Source organism: Gossypium hirsutum, chromosome A01 (assembly GCF_007990345.1).
Source record: "Gossypium hirsutum isolate 1008001.06 chromosome A01, Gossypium_hirsutum_v2.1, whole genome shotgun sequence".
Lineage (NCBI taxonomy): Eukaryota > Viridiplantae > Streptophyta > Magnoliopsida > Malvales > Malvaceae > Gossypium > Gossypium hirsutum.
In genome coordinates, this window is record NC_053424.1 from 30,723,497 (window position 1) to 30,738,910 (window position 15,414).

At 36.7% G+C, this 15,414-nt stretch overlaps 1 long non-coding RNA gene and 1 other non-coding gene across 2 annotated transcripts; one reads left to right on the forward strand and one right to left on the reverse strand.

Moving 5' to 3' along the window:
- Positions 1-2,723: 2,723 nt before the first annotated feature.
- LOC121206587 (small nucleolar RNA R71) lies at positions 2,724-2,830 on the forward strand. Its single transcript, XR_005901658.1, has one exon. It is a non-coding gene; the product is annotated as a small nucleolar RNA R71 (small nucleolar RNA).
- A 4,525-nt stretch (positions 2,831-7,355) lies between these two features.
- On the reverse strand, positions 7,356-10,352 carry LOC121223814 (uncharacterized). Its single transcript, XR_005921395.1, has 2 exons — positions 10,267-10,352; positions 7,356-7,623 (listed from the first exon to the last, which is right to left on the reverse strand). It is a non-coding gene; the product is annotated as an uncharacterized lncRNA (long non-coding RNA).
- Between the last annotated feature and the right edge of the window lie 5,062 nt (positions 10,353-15,414).

The following is a 15,414-nucleotide window of genomic DNA, read 5'->3' on the forward strand; positions in this document are numbered from 1 at the left end:
AAATACTAATGTAACAACACAATTGGAAAAACAAGGTTAAGAAAGTGAACCAAGGGCTGCTGTAAGGCGGTGCACCGGCGTGTGATGGCGAGCACGGGTGTGTGACGCAGAGAGGAAACCGTGTGGTGGAAAAATAGAGGGTATAGGGAGGGAAAGATGGGGATTAATGCAAGTGTAGTGACTTTGAGGGTGGTTTGGGGGTTGGGGAAGTGAGAATCTAGGGAATGGTGGCCGGAATAGGGAGTAGGGTTTGGAGGAGGGTGGAATTCAGCTAGGGTTTTGAAAGGAGAAAGAAGATGAACAATGGTTTGTTTATATAGGGGAGGGGCACACGGCTTAGGGCCACGCTCATGTGCTGTGAGGGTAGCCTGTGTTTTTCGAATTTTTCAAATGTGGTCGTGCCCGGCTACTATCATACGCCCGTGTATCTTGGGCGTGTGTGGCACACGGCCATGCCGCACGGCTGTGGGGATTTATCGTACCCCGTGTTTTAGGGAAATCATGTCCTGCTTCAACACGGTCGTCTCGCGCAGCCGTTTCTCTTCCCTTGTCTGGCCACGACTTTAGGCACACCCGTGTTCCTGGCCGTGTGTGCTTGAAAACCGTGCAATTCAAAAATTAAGTTAATGATTCAAAGTGTTAGAAATTAAAAAAAATAAAGAAATCAAAATATGTTAGTGCTCGAGTTGCCTCCCGAGAAGCGCTTATTTACAGTCTAAGCTAGACTTACCTCTCCGTTGAATGATCATGGTGGTTTGAGGAGTTCATACTCCTCATTCCTATTGTCAATTTTAAAATAAGGTTTTAAACGGATGTTGTTTACCTTAAAAGTGCCGAACTTGGGATGAGTCACCTCCACTGTACCGAATGGAAAAATACTAAGTACCCTAAGAGGGATTTCCTCATTTGGTGTGGTAGTGACAATGTGAGGATCAACGGCATCTAGTAAGACTGTATCGCCGACCTGAATTTGATTAGGAGAGGTATCGGGCTTGTTTTTGCGTAGTTTCATTTTATCATGTGTTCTCAGTTTGTGTTCTCGCCATTCGTCTAGCTCCTCTATCCGTAGTCTTTGTTCTTCATGAACGTCTTTTTTCTCTTCATGATAGTAGCGCATTGTCTCTATTGTCTTTGTTCGAGGAGGTTCCTGCAAGGACGATTGAATATTAGTTTTATCATCGACAGTTTTTTGTAGCATTATCCTGAGTCTTAGGGGTTTTGACTGAGTCGCGTGCTTGGAGTGTTACTGCGTCGTCACCTGCACGAAGTGTTAGCTCCCCTGTGCCTACATTTATAATTGTTCTGGCAGTTGCTAAAAAGGGTCGTCCTAAAATTAAAGGTACCTCGTCATCCTCATCCATATCTAAGACAACAAAGTCTACTGGGTAAATAAATTTATCAATTTTAACGAGAACATCTTCAATAATACCCTTAGGAAATCTAACTATTTTGTCAGCCAATTGTATGCTCATCCTAGTCTGTTTAGGTTTACCGAGACCTAGTCGTTTAAACATTTTATAGGGCATAACATTTATACTTGCCCCTAAATCAGCTAAAGCATTATTCACAGATAAACTACCAATTAGGCAAGGAATTGTAAAACTCCCTAGATCTTGTAATTTGTTAGGTAGCTTATTCTTTAGAATAGCTGAGCAGACTGCATTGAGTTCCACATGCGATTAGTGTCTAATTTTCTATTATTTCTCAGAAGTTCCTTTGAGAATTTTGCTGAGTTGGGCATCTGCGAAAGAACTTCAATAAAGGGCAAGTTAATATGTAATTTCTTTAAGAGTTTGACAAACTTACCGAATTGTTTTTTTGTTCTGTCTTTCGTCATTGCTTTACGATACGGCACATGAGGTTCATGATTTGTACTTACCTGTTTGGGATCATTATTGTTTACCTCTTCTCATCCTTTGTTCATCGCATTGTTCTGCTGTATTTTTAGCTCGGGTGTAAAGAATCCTTCCTTATATTGAGTACTAATTGCATTGAGGTGTTCCCTCGGATTAGGTTCTGTATTACTTGGTAGGCTACCTTGTGGTCGTTCGGAGATTAGTCTGGACAGCTGGCATATCTGAGTTTTGAGTCCTTGTATCGATGCTTGTTGATTCTTAAGTGCAGTCTCAGTATTTTGAAAATGGGTTTCTGACATTGAGATGAATTTAGAGAGCATCTCTTCAAGGTTCGGCTTCTTTTCTTGTTGATAAGGTGGCTATTGAAAACGCTGAGGATTTTCTGGCTTTTGATTCTCTTGACCTCCCCAGGAAAAATTTGGGTGGTTCCTCCAACCTGCATTATAGGTATTACTGTATGGGTTATTTTGAGGTCTAAAGTTATTGTTACCATATAGTTGACTTGTTCCTTTTCGGTTGTGGGATTGAAGGATTGATATTCTGTATCCACACCTCCTCCATTTGAGTCACACCTCATTATTGGATGTAACTGCATAGAACCAAGAAAACTATCAATTTTTTTATTGAGAAGTTCTACCTGATTAGAGAGCATGGTGACTGAATTGATGTTATAAATGCTGCCTGTTTTTGTTGGCTTAGTCTTCATGACTTGCCACTGATAGTTGTTCAGTGACATCTCCTCTATGAATTCATGGACATCTTGTTGTGTTTTTATTGTTAATGGTTCCGCCAGCAGCTGCGTCAATCATTTGCCTTGTCGAGGGATTCACACCATTGTAGAACGTTTGAACTTGCAGCCAAAGCGGTAACCCATGGTGAGGACACCTTCTGAGTAAGTCCTTGTATCTCTCCCATGTATCGTAAAGTTTTTCTAAATCCATCTGCACAAAAGAAGAGATAGCATTACACAATTTAGCCGTTTTAGTCGGTGAAAAATATTTTAGTAAAAATTTCTCGGTCATTTGTTCCCAAGTAGTGATAGACCCTCGTGGTAACGAGTTCAACCACTATTTAGCTTTGTTTCTCAGTGAAAAGGGAAATAACTAAAGACTAATGGCATCATCAGAAACACCATTGATTTTGAATGTATCGCAAAATTCTAGGAAATTTGCTAAGTGAACGTTGGGGTCTTCATCCTGCAAACCATCAAACTGAACAAACTGCTGTATCATCAGAATTGTGTTAGGTTTTAGTTTGAAATTATTTGCAGCAACAACAGGTCTAACTGTACTAGATTCAGTTCCTATTAAAGAGGGTTTAGCATAGTCATACATAGTACGTGGAGTAGGATTTGGATTAGCTGCAATTGCAGGAGACAGCTAATCGCCAGGATTTTTGGCCATCTCTTCGGTTGGGGTTTGAGTATCATCTTCTCGGTCGTTCTCTATGTATCGTAAGCTACGCCTTATTTCTCGTTGATTTTTGTGATTTGTACGATCGATTTCTTCGTCAAAAAGTAATGGTCCTGACGGGTTTCTTCTAGTCATAAACTATAAAAACTTGCCAAGAGAGAGAAAAAGTAAGTAATAAATAATAAAATAAAATAAATTTGCAAGAAAAATAAATGGCTAAAGTAATAAAAATTTAGTGTCCCTAATATTTTAGTTCCCCGACAACGGCGCCAAAAACTTGATCGCGTGATTCATAACAAGTAATAAATATTTATAATGAAGATCAAACCTAGACTAACTATTATCACGACGAAAAGACAAGCGCACCTATCGAACAATAGTATAGTAATGGCAAGACCGGGATATCATACCCAAGGGAACCAAAAGTACTAGTAATAACTATCTTTTTATTACCTAGCCTAAGAATAAAAGGGTTTGTTTATTAAACTAGTTATCTAAACTAGTTAACTAATTTAATTAAAGCGAAGAGAGAATTTGGAAAAAGACTTGAAGAGAAGCAATTAATAAAGACGACACCTAAGGAGGAATCCAGCCAGATTTCACTTGTTATCTGACTCTGAACCGGATGATTTATTCACTTGACTTGTTCCGTAGAGATCCTTAAGTTAAGTTATTATCCTTATTCAAGACTAATAACATCTAATCCCTAGATTGAATAACCGAGACTTTTTCTCTAATTAACATTCTAGGGTTGTATTAACTCGATCTATGGATCCCCTTATTAGGTTTCACTCTAATCTGACAAAATCTCATAACCCTATTTCTAGGTGTTCGATCAACTCTGCTTAATTATGCCAAATCTACTCTTAGGCAGGGTCTATTTCTCCTCTGCATAAGCACATCAAATAATGAATTAATACCCGGAATATTAACTCAAGCATTAAGAACACATAATTAAGAACAAATCAAATATTTATCATACAGTTCAGATAATAATAACATGATCCATCATAGGTTTTATCCCCTTTAGGTATCTAAGGGGTTTATTTCATAATAAAATAAGAGTACATCTCAAAAGTATGAAAATAACAAAACATAAAGAAAACTCTAAAACCCCTGAAGGGATTCTGAGAGAGATCTTCAGTCTTGGAGTAGTTCCGGCTTTTGAGATGGATCGTCTGGCTTCCTTCAAGTAATTCCCGGCGTGTGGTTGCCAGGCCGTGTACGATCCGTTAAATTGCCACGGCCGTGTGGGCTCAATGGCTAGGACATGTGAGTCGTGTAAACCTTGGTCGACACCCTTGAAAGGCACGGGCGTGTGAGCTGCCCGTGTGGCAAGGCTTAGGTCGTGTGGGTCTTCTCGATTTGGTCTGTTTTGTCCCTTTTTAGCTCGTTTTTGGCTTCTTTTGACTCTTGGTGCTCTCCTAGGTACAAAACATGAAATAACCGGATCAAAAGCACCAAAATCCACAAATCTAGTAGTAAACATCCATAAATATGCTAAGTATTTAGGGTAAAAACATGTATCATTTGGCGTTTATCAAGCTTGAAAACATATCTTTTTAGAAATTTACATTTAAATTTTTTTTTGAAAACATAATTCTTAAAGAAAACATATTAGTATAAACTGAACATTATGGAAGTTAACATACTCCAAATGATTCCATTCACAGGAAAACAGAGAAACTTAAACAAGTTTAGCTTTGCCTTTTTCCTTATTGGTAGACGGTCCAGATTGTTCGCAACAAACATACACACATATTACTTAAGCAGAACAAGACATAAAGAATTCATGTAATATGAACCTAGAAAATCACACCAAACAAGATAGAGCCTTACCCCGCTAGTTACGTATTGAACTTAGAGCAGAGACTTTGACGGTAGAATATTCAGTGAATAATTTAACATAATTAAGGGTAACATTTATAGACATAGAAGTCCTAATAATCTTAGGATACCCTACTTGTACGCAAAGCATTCCTGTATATGCTAAATCTCTTTTTCTTAATTTAAGTCTGACTAAATCTTTGACTGTTGACCCTAATTCGCAACTTAACTGGAAAACCCCAGCTCATCAATACATTAACGATCCTGCCTCGTGGAGAAACTGACAAACCCAACTTGTTAATGAATCTGGCAAACCCCTTACTACATATTCAAGCATATATTGCTATTGGTAAACCCCCTAGCTAATATACTTTTGGTGAACCCCCGGTTCGCCTACTCCTTGGTGAACACCTAGTTCATTGGAACACGAGTGAACCTTCACTTGCGATGCCAAAACTTCTAGGCCCGTTTTGCAGGGTGTTACTGTCTTGCTCAAAGCACAGATACTTTTTAGGAAAAATTATTACTATAAATATCATAAATTAGCTCTATTTTCAAAATTTTAATTTTTCGCTATGATAGAAAACCATTCTTTAGACCAGATTTTTTGAACAAACTCAACATTTCCCATTTTGTTTCTAACATGTTTCTCATGTAAACTAAGCTTAGCAACTAAAAGTTTCATGATTTCAAGTTTCTGTTCTCAATGTTCTCAACAATGGTAAACTAAGTTAAATTTAACAATAACAAAACCTAACTCTTAGATTGGTTGTACCAAGCTTCCCACTTTAAAAGTTTATGAAAAGTGTTAAAGAAAAAGCTAGTTTAACTTTGAATAAATGGCCATCCATGGAGGAGAAAGCCTAGCCCTTCCTTATTTATTCCTTAGCTACAATTTGGGAGAGAAAAAGATGAAATCTTCTTCTTTTTCACTTACAACTTATACATATATATATGTGATCAACAATTTTAATTAAGCTAATTAATCATTAATCTAATGGACACTATGTTAGATTAATACCACTAATGGAGATAGATGGCAAGGATCATTCCATGCCACTAATCTCATCCCAATTATGGTAAAATAACACTTGTGTCCTTTGCTTAATTACCACATAAGGGCTTGGAAAAAATCCTTCATCAAATTTCACTAGTTTAATCACCTTACATTTTAGTACCTATACTATAATTAACTTATCTAATTTAATCACTTAGCAATTTAGCATTATAATTTCATATACATCATGTAACTCCTCGAATAAAATTATCAAGTTAGCTTGACTTAGAAAATTCAGCCTCAAAATCGACTATTCTAACATCAACAAAAATTGGATTTTTAACACCCCATACCCGAGCCCTACGCCAGGATGGGATATGAGGCGTTACCACACTTAATCACATGCATACGATTATTTCGATGTCGTTAAGACTCGGTAATTAAAAACCTTTTTAATTTCAAACTTCGGCTAAACTTCTTAATATGGGCCTATGAGGCCCCAAACATCCATTGAAAACCATTAGAAACCTACTCGGGTCCTTAAACCGACTTTATAAAAATGAACCTTGAAATAGGGCACACGCCCGTGTGAAAGGGCAACACGCTTGTGTGGCCACTATGACATAGCCGTGCTGCTAGCCTGTGTGGTTCACACAGCCCAAGCACAAGGGGACATGCGAATTAAATTCCAAATTCAAACCTACAAGGGTTTTCACATAGCCTGAAACACACCCGTGTCTATAGCCTGTGTCCCTTACACGGCCATGACACGCCCGTGTTCTAGCCCGTGTCTAAAACCTTGACATTCTGTTTCTGATGTCACCATCCAATAAGGGGTACACGGCCAAGGCTCACTGTAACACCCCTTACTCGTATCTGACGCCGGAACAGGGTACGAGGTATTACCGGACTTAAGTACTTGTAATCATTTAAAACTAAGACATAAAATTTCATCAAAATTTAAACTTTTCAAACATATATAATTTGTCCCTTATAAGGGCCTACGAGGCCCAAAACAATCATTGAAATTGGTTTGGAAACAAACCGAAATCTTTCAGACACTCAGTAATATTTTTTACCAAAGCAGGGTCACACGCCCGTGTCTAGACCCTGTGTAAAAATTAGCTAGCTACTGACTTGCTCACACGGCTAGACCACACACCCGTGTGGTGGCCGTGTTCTTCACACGGCTAAGACACACGGCCGTGTCTCAAGCCCATGTGTATCATATGCTATTTTCCAAGCCCTTTTTGTGTTCTTAACTTAGCCACACCAAGATATTTATCTATGCATACATAAAATAGGTTTACATAACTTTAACCATTATGAGCCAAATCTTATGGCTATATACAATGAAGCAAAATGAGCCTATACATTTGGCTAAATCATAATATTACCTAATATCAATAACTTATTATCTATACATGCCACTTATTTGACAATAAATAAGAATTACCATTATTCTAATTTGATAAACTAATAGTGTGATGATACTTCCGACGATCTCCAACCCCGAGCCAACCTGACAACACTAACAGAAATGGGAAAATGGTGTAAGCTTAAAAGCTTAGTAAGTTGGAATATTAATAATAATAAGCAATTTAATTAACAATATTATCCCATTCCTCAATAAATATGCTCAAGAAAATAGAATCATTAATCACATGATTTCATCTTTTTACACAAGATCAGCTAAGGCTGTTTTCCTGAATCATAGTCACTAAATTATTTATATCTGGAGCTACGAAACTCCGAATTAAGTTCCGTTAATTTTCCATGAAACTAGATTTATTTTAATTTCTTCCATAAAATTTCCAGAATTTTTGGTTAAGCCAAATAGTACAGTTTATTCCTCAAAGTTACCCCTAATTCATTGTCTGACAGTTCCGGCCCTTTTGTACTAAAGTTCAATTATCTCATAGTACAAGACTTGAATAATGTTTTCGTCTATTTCTCTTGAAACTAGACTCATATTTATACTTACTAATTTTTTTCTAGAATTCTTGGTTGGGCCAATTAGTGCAGTTTATTAGTTAAAATCTCCCCTGTTTCAGGGTATGACCACTCTGACCCCTGTGCACTACGAACTAAATTTCTTCCTGTACAGAATTCCAAAAACCATGATGTTTATTTCCCATAAAAATAGACTCAATAAGGAATCCATGCACGTAAGGTATGACTCTTAATAATTTTTTTTACAATTTTTGGTGAATTTCTAAATTCAGAATAGGGATCTCGAATTCATTCAGACCCTGTTTCACAAGAATTCAAATATCACACAATATGGAATTCTTTTTCTTCTTCTGTTTCTTTCATGTGAATATAGACTCATTAAGCTTTAATCCCATATTTTATTCTACCTCTAACTCAATTTCCACTATTTTTAGTGTATTTTCAAAGTTACACTACTGCAGTAACTCAAATCTGTCAAGGCTAAATTACTTATTCATATTTTCGATATACCCGTTGAACTATTTGGAAAAAAAATTGGATACTCGGGAATCTCGCACACTAAGTGCCAATATCATGGCCCGAAGCCAAATCAATGTAACTTTAATGACATGCCCTTTGTATCCTAATTTATTCCTAAGGTTCAACAGGAATTTCCAATGCCAAATTTTCATAAAATACTTCCGTACAGTCATAATCATCAACAATTCAATTATACAACATTAAATCTCAATTATAATAATGCTTATTAACAAGCTCATACATACATGTACATACCTGTACCGATCCATAACAAAATCATACTTACACGAAATGTCGCAGCACAATCGATGTCTTGCACGCTAAGTGCTATACCGGATGTTTCGCACACTAAGTGTCATCATCAATACTTCATACGCTGTGTCATTTCGGATGTCTTGCACACTAAGTGTCATCCTCTATACTTCGCACACTAAGTGCCATTCGTTTGGTCGATAAATCATTAATCATTAAAATACTCATAAATATTCCATTTATATGATTCCAACGCATTAAATGCTCAATATAATAATACTTAATACGTACGAACTTACTTGTTTATAACCTTGCCACATCCCAGTCACTTAATGAACACATCATTCACATAACCAAGTTCCTGCACTTATTCCTCACAAAACTCACAAAGCAGTACATAGTAAGTCTCCTGTTGAACACTTCGGATCAATACTCGATACTTGGTGGTTTCAGCACATAGTTCCACCCATCATATAGTTCAGCTCTCTTGTACACATGGTGAACACTTAGTACCACCCATGTGACCTAGCTAGTTTATCTCGTAGCTCTCTTGTCTACATGGTGTACACATAGTATCACTCATGCGACCTAGCTACATTATAATGTCTCGTAGCTTTCTTGTACACATGATCTGCACTCAGCACCATACATGTGACCTAGCTACGTACCATCTGTATCATTCAATCTTTCCGAAGGTTCAACTGGGATTTCTCTCTCTTTTCCAACAATTTCACCAATCAAGTAATTATCAACAAACATATTTACAATATTATTATAAAATATCATAATACAAGTAAAATTGATGTATTACTTACATATGAGCTTACATCTCGTTTAATATCAAGGCAATAACATTATTGCAGTATTATTATCATACCAACTTACCTCAAATGCCGAAACGGCTAACTTTCCTGACTTAGCACACAACTTTGTTCTTCCCTGATCTTAATCCAAAATTTCATGTTTTCTTGACCTAACATGTCAAATAACACTTATTTAACACATTTTATCAACACACTAACCAATTCAATTCATATATCAAAATTTGGAAAATTTACAATTATGCCCCCTAACTTTTCAAAAATTACACTTTTACCCCTAGGCTCATAAAATAATTTTTTATTCAATTTCTATAAGGTTTAAGACATGCTGAACATTTTTCTCTTCTATGGCAACTCCAAATTTTCACTAATTCACACACTTATGACCAATTTATAACTTTTACAATTTAACCCCTTTTTGACATTTTTACCGAAATTCATTGAATAAAACTCATATTTAACACATCAAACATTCATTATCCACTATAAATCATCAAAACACAACCATATCATGAATGGGTAAATTTTTAAACTCTAATTTCTCTTCAATCAATTGGTAGAAATAGAAAATTTAAGCTTCGAGGATCTCAAAAATACGAAAATCTTTAAAAACGGGACAAAAACCGTACCTATATAAGCCATAGAAGCTTGGCCGAATGGAGCTCATCCATGGCTGCCATTTTCGGTTCTTTCCCACAGTTGAAGAAGAAATAATGGAAAAAAAATGATAGCTTTTATCATTTTTGTCTTATTAGGTTATTTTAATTAATTTACAAAATTACCCTTTTTATTTCAACCAAATTTCAAAAATACCAAACAAATATCCATTCACTAACTTATTAAAGGAATAATTGTCACATAAGGACTTTCAATTTAAAACTCATAACAATTAGGCACCTTATATATAAAGAACTCAACTTTTGCACTTTTTACATTTTAGTCCTTTTGACTAAATTGAGTGCCCAAACGTCAAAATTTTCGAATGAAATTTTTACGAAATATTTTCATAAATTTATAGACTATAAAAAATAATAAAAATAATTTTTTTCTCGTCGGGTTTGTGGTCCCAAAACCACTGTTCCGACTAGACCCAATTATGGGCTGTTACACTTACGCCCGTGGCCAGAGCCCGTGTCCTCCACACGGCTGAGACTCACGGTTGTGTCTCTGGCCGTGTGTTTACTACCATGCATACTGACTTACAAATTTAACGTGCAAGGGACACACGGCCGGACAACACGCCCATGGGGATGGCCATGTGTCACACACGGCCTAGACACACGCCTGTGTGTCTACCTGTATGGACAAAATAAGGCTATTCACCAAGCCTTTATGCCACTCTTATTTGCATCAACCTACATAACATCTAACATGACAAATCCACACAACAGCACAAAGTCCAATCAGCCACACAAGGCATTAACTCATTCATGCAATTTACTCATCCATGAAAATATCAGCAATTGCATATATAAAAAACGAACATTAGCCATTATCCAAGGCTTTATACAAAATGAGGGGATTCATCCCAAGCCAGCACATTTGGCCAAATTAACATTGACACCAAACTCAAAAGTCTAAGCCCTACACTTGCCATATTCGAAATAATAAATCCAACTATACCAAGTGCTTCGGTTGATAATATGATAGATGCCTCCGACGTTTGATGATCCTCGAGCTAATTAGGCGGCACTATAAGAAAATGGAAAGGAGAGGGAGTAAGCATAAAGCTTAGTATGTTGCATGCAATAAATATAACAACAACTTTACCATTCATCATGATGCTCATAATACAAAAGTAGGCATAAGCACAACTTACTCATCACTATCCAATACAATTTATATAGCATATATTAAGTTCACATCTCATACATTTAAAATAGGTACCTGCACCACTCACAACATGGTTATACCTTTCTCGTTTAACTTAAACTATAGCTCTCATTGCTGAACCATTGGGAATGCTATCAGATATTCACTAAGCCTCAAACATAGGGTATAATGCCGATGCCATGTCCTAGACATGGTATTTACACTGGCTTATCCATCAAGTCGATGCCATGTCCCAAATTGGTCTTACACTGACTTTCATATATCGAGGCCGATGCCATGTCCCAGACAGGTCTTACACTGGTTTTCATCTACTGGTTTCAATGCCATGTCCTAGACATTGGCTTACACGACACATCTCGTATTCGATGCATGTCCCAGGCAAGTCTTACACTGGCTTAGATCTCGAGGCCGATGCATGTCCCAGACATGGCTTACACTAGATCTCATCTCAATGCCGATGCCATGTCCCAGACATGGTCTTACATTAGCTCTCATAATGTGGCCGATGCATGCCTTAGACATGTCTTACGCTAGCACACAAATAACCTGAATGTTATGGCATGAATATTCGATTTGTTTCCTAAGGTTCAAACGAGAGTTCTACTATCTCAATATTCATCATATATAATCATTTGCGCAAACCAAAAATTTATGCTATATCAATTCAAACATGTATAATAACAATGTAGTTGTATTATTTACCTACAACTTACCTCAGATTACAAAATGTAGGCGACTAGTCGGCTTAGTCCACTAGCTTTGTTTTTCCCCAGTCTAGGCCTTGGTTTTGTAATTCTTGATCTAAAATAATAGAAATTCATTCATTTCATTAGCATATTAATCTAGACACTCAAAAATTCATAATTGGGAAGAATGACCATTTTGGCCCTAGACTTCCACAAAATTACCATTTTACCCCTAGGTCTGAAAATCAATTTTTATCATATTTTCTTATTAATCAAGCCTAGCCAAATACTTTTCATACTAGGAGCAGCCCAAATTTCTCATTATTTAACACATTTATCAACTATTTTACAACTTATGCAAAATGGTCTTTAGTCAAGGTTTCCATGAAAACTACTTTACAAAAATTGTTTATTTCGCAACCATATCCATTTTCTTCCATAAAATTTTTGAAAACAACATGAACACTCTCATGGTAAATGTGACAGCCCAAAATTGACCCTAGTCGGGAAGTGGTTTCGGGACCGCTAAACCGAGTCATAAAAATAATTAACCGTCATAATTGATGCTCATTATATGTACATGTGCATGTGTGAAAATTTCGTGTTTGAATTTTGTTTAATTGTAGGTGAATTTTAGTAAATAGGACTTATGTGAGAAAATTTTGAAATGTGATAGGTCAAAGCATAAGGACCTATTAGTGCATGAAATAAAAAGGGGGGACTTGCATGTCAAATTCCCCCCTCTATTAGTAGTGGCCGGCCATGACAAGCATGGTAGACCAAGTGTGATGGGCAAGAACATGTCATAAACATGTTGAGTTAGTGTGTCATGGGAAGTATGATAAAATAAGGAGCATGGGCATAAAATAATGAAAGGGAATATGATGAAAACAAAAAAAAAAGTGTGTGGTTGTTTCCCCCCCATTGCCGTGAGTTAAAGAAAAGAAAAGAAAAATTTTGTTCATCCTTTTTTTATCTTCTTTTGGCCGAAAATTCTAAGGAAGGAGGAAGGAGTTCTTGCTTCATGTTTGGTTTGGAAGAGGATTAGGAGGAGGTTTGGCCATACTTGTATCTAGATCAAGGTATGTTTGAGGCTGTGCCATGAGATTCATGCATGTTTTTAGTTGCTAGCTTGAGTTCTAATTAGCCCATGGTTCAAATCTTTGCTATGTCATGGGGATGATATTCGGCCTAGGTAGATTTTGTATTAATGCCATTGCATGCTAAATATGAAGCTTGTTAATGATGCATGTGATGGTGGATTGATGATTCTTGAATCTTCTTTTTAGCATTTTTGAGTGAGCACATATGTGCATTAGTTGCTAGATGAAGAAGAATCGGCTAGCAAGTTGTGTGCTAAGGCCGAATATAATTTTTGTATATTAATGAGTAATGCATGTGTTAAATTGATGGAAAGGGAGATGATGCTTTACTAGTGTATATATGTGTGTATTAGCCAAGTTTTGAACTTGAAACAAAATAGTGTTTAGTCAATACAAGTGACCATACTTGTAGAATGTATTAAGTGTTGCAATCGGCCCCAACATAGACATGCATATTCGGCCATAGGAAGGAGATTGGTGTTGCATGTATTCGGTTAGAGGCAAGCATATTGATGCTTTTGTCTTGGCTTAGAAAATTCGGCCAAGGGGGAAAATTAGCTAAAATGTTGAGTTTGATTCATGATTCCGTACATATGTGACTTTAATGTCTAATGTATAAATATGGGCTAAGTGCCTTGTGTTCCTCTTTTCGATGCTCAAATGATTAAATCAATTTATTTGTTTAATTAAGCTCAAGAGCAAAGGGGAACTAATTCTGATAAAGGGAAGGAAAAAGTGGTCGAATAGCTATCGGAATCGTTCGACAACATCCGAGGTAAGTTCTTGAGTAAAAGAGCTTAAATTATGATTTGATTAGATCATGTTTTAAGCAAATCAAAATCATGCTCTTTGTGTGTGGCTATTGAGCCGAAATTGCAAGAATGATAAGTGTCTTGTGTTTGAGTTTTGCTAACGAAAACGAAATACGAATGTGCCATGATTTATTGTTAAATGTGCATGGTTATTTGAATGATGTCCGGGCTAAGTCCCGAAGGCTTTGTGCTAAGTGACCATATCCGGACTAAGATACGAAGGCATTTGTGCGAGATACTAATTCCGGGCTAAGCCCGAAGGCATTTGTTCGAGTTACTAAATCCGGGTTAAGTCCCGAAGGCATTTGTGCGAGTTACTATAACCGGGCTATGTCCCGAAGGCATTTGAACGAGTAGCTATATCCGGTTAAATTCCGAAGGTACGTGATTTGGGAATGAATGATCTTGCTGTAAAAATTTCAGTTAATACGCTTGAAACATCCCAACATTGAGGTATGTTTCGTATGTGCTTTGAATTAGTTGAGCCCTTACAAATAAGTATTCGCTCAGTTGATAAATGAGCTACCGGCCTTTGGCTAAGTTGATCTTTGTGTATAAATAAAAGGGTTGGTAATGTGAAGTAAGTATGATATTGAAAAATTGTGCATATGAAATTATCCGTTTTGCTACATGAATGCTATACTTTTGTTGTGCTGGAATCCCTTGCTCAAAACTTACTAAGCATAAATTGCTTACTCCGTCTCCTTGATTCTCTGTTTTATAGATTTTGGTTCTCCAGCTATTGGACTCGGGATTTTGAAGTCGAAGTCGCCCACACTATCAAAGCCCCCCCTTTTGGTACAATTTTGGTTGAACTTCGAAATGGCATGTATAGGACTACCCTTTTTATTGGGGGTCATGGACCCTTTGGACTTGTATAATTTTGGATAGCCATGCGACAATGGCTTATATATGTTTGAGTATAATGTTATAATCATTTGGTATGGACATGGTTATTGAGAGGTGTGGATATGCTTAACAAGGATTGGCCATGGGAATGGTTAATCACTATCATAATTTGTGCTATTTATGCTAAAAGGGCTAGTTGAATCATGGAAACTATGAAATAGGTAAAGTCTACCTTAAAGGCAGATGCTGACAGCAGCAGTGATGTAGATTTGGAAAATCACTAAAAATAGTAGGAATGGAATTAAATAGTGAATAAATTATGTAAACGAACCTTGATGAATCTATTTTCATAGGAAAGTAACGAAACAATCATATGGACAGTATGTTAATAGATATTCAGGTTCTCGTGAGACAGGGCCAGAACGGTTTCTGGATTTCCTGTTCCGACTTTGGAAATTCATTATAAATTAACCAGAGATAATTAGGAGTCATGC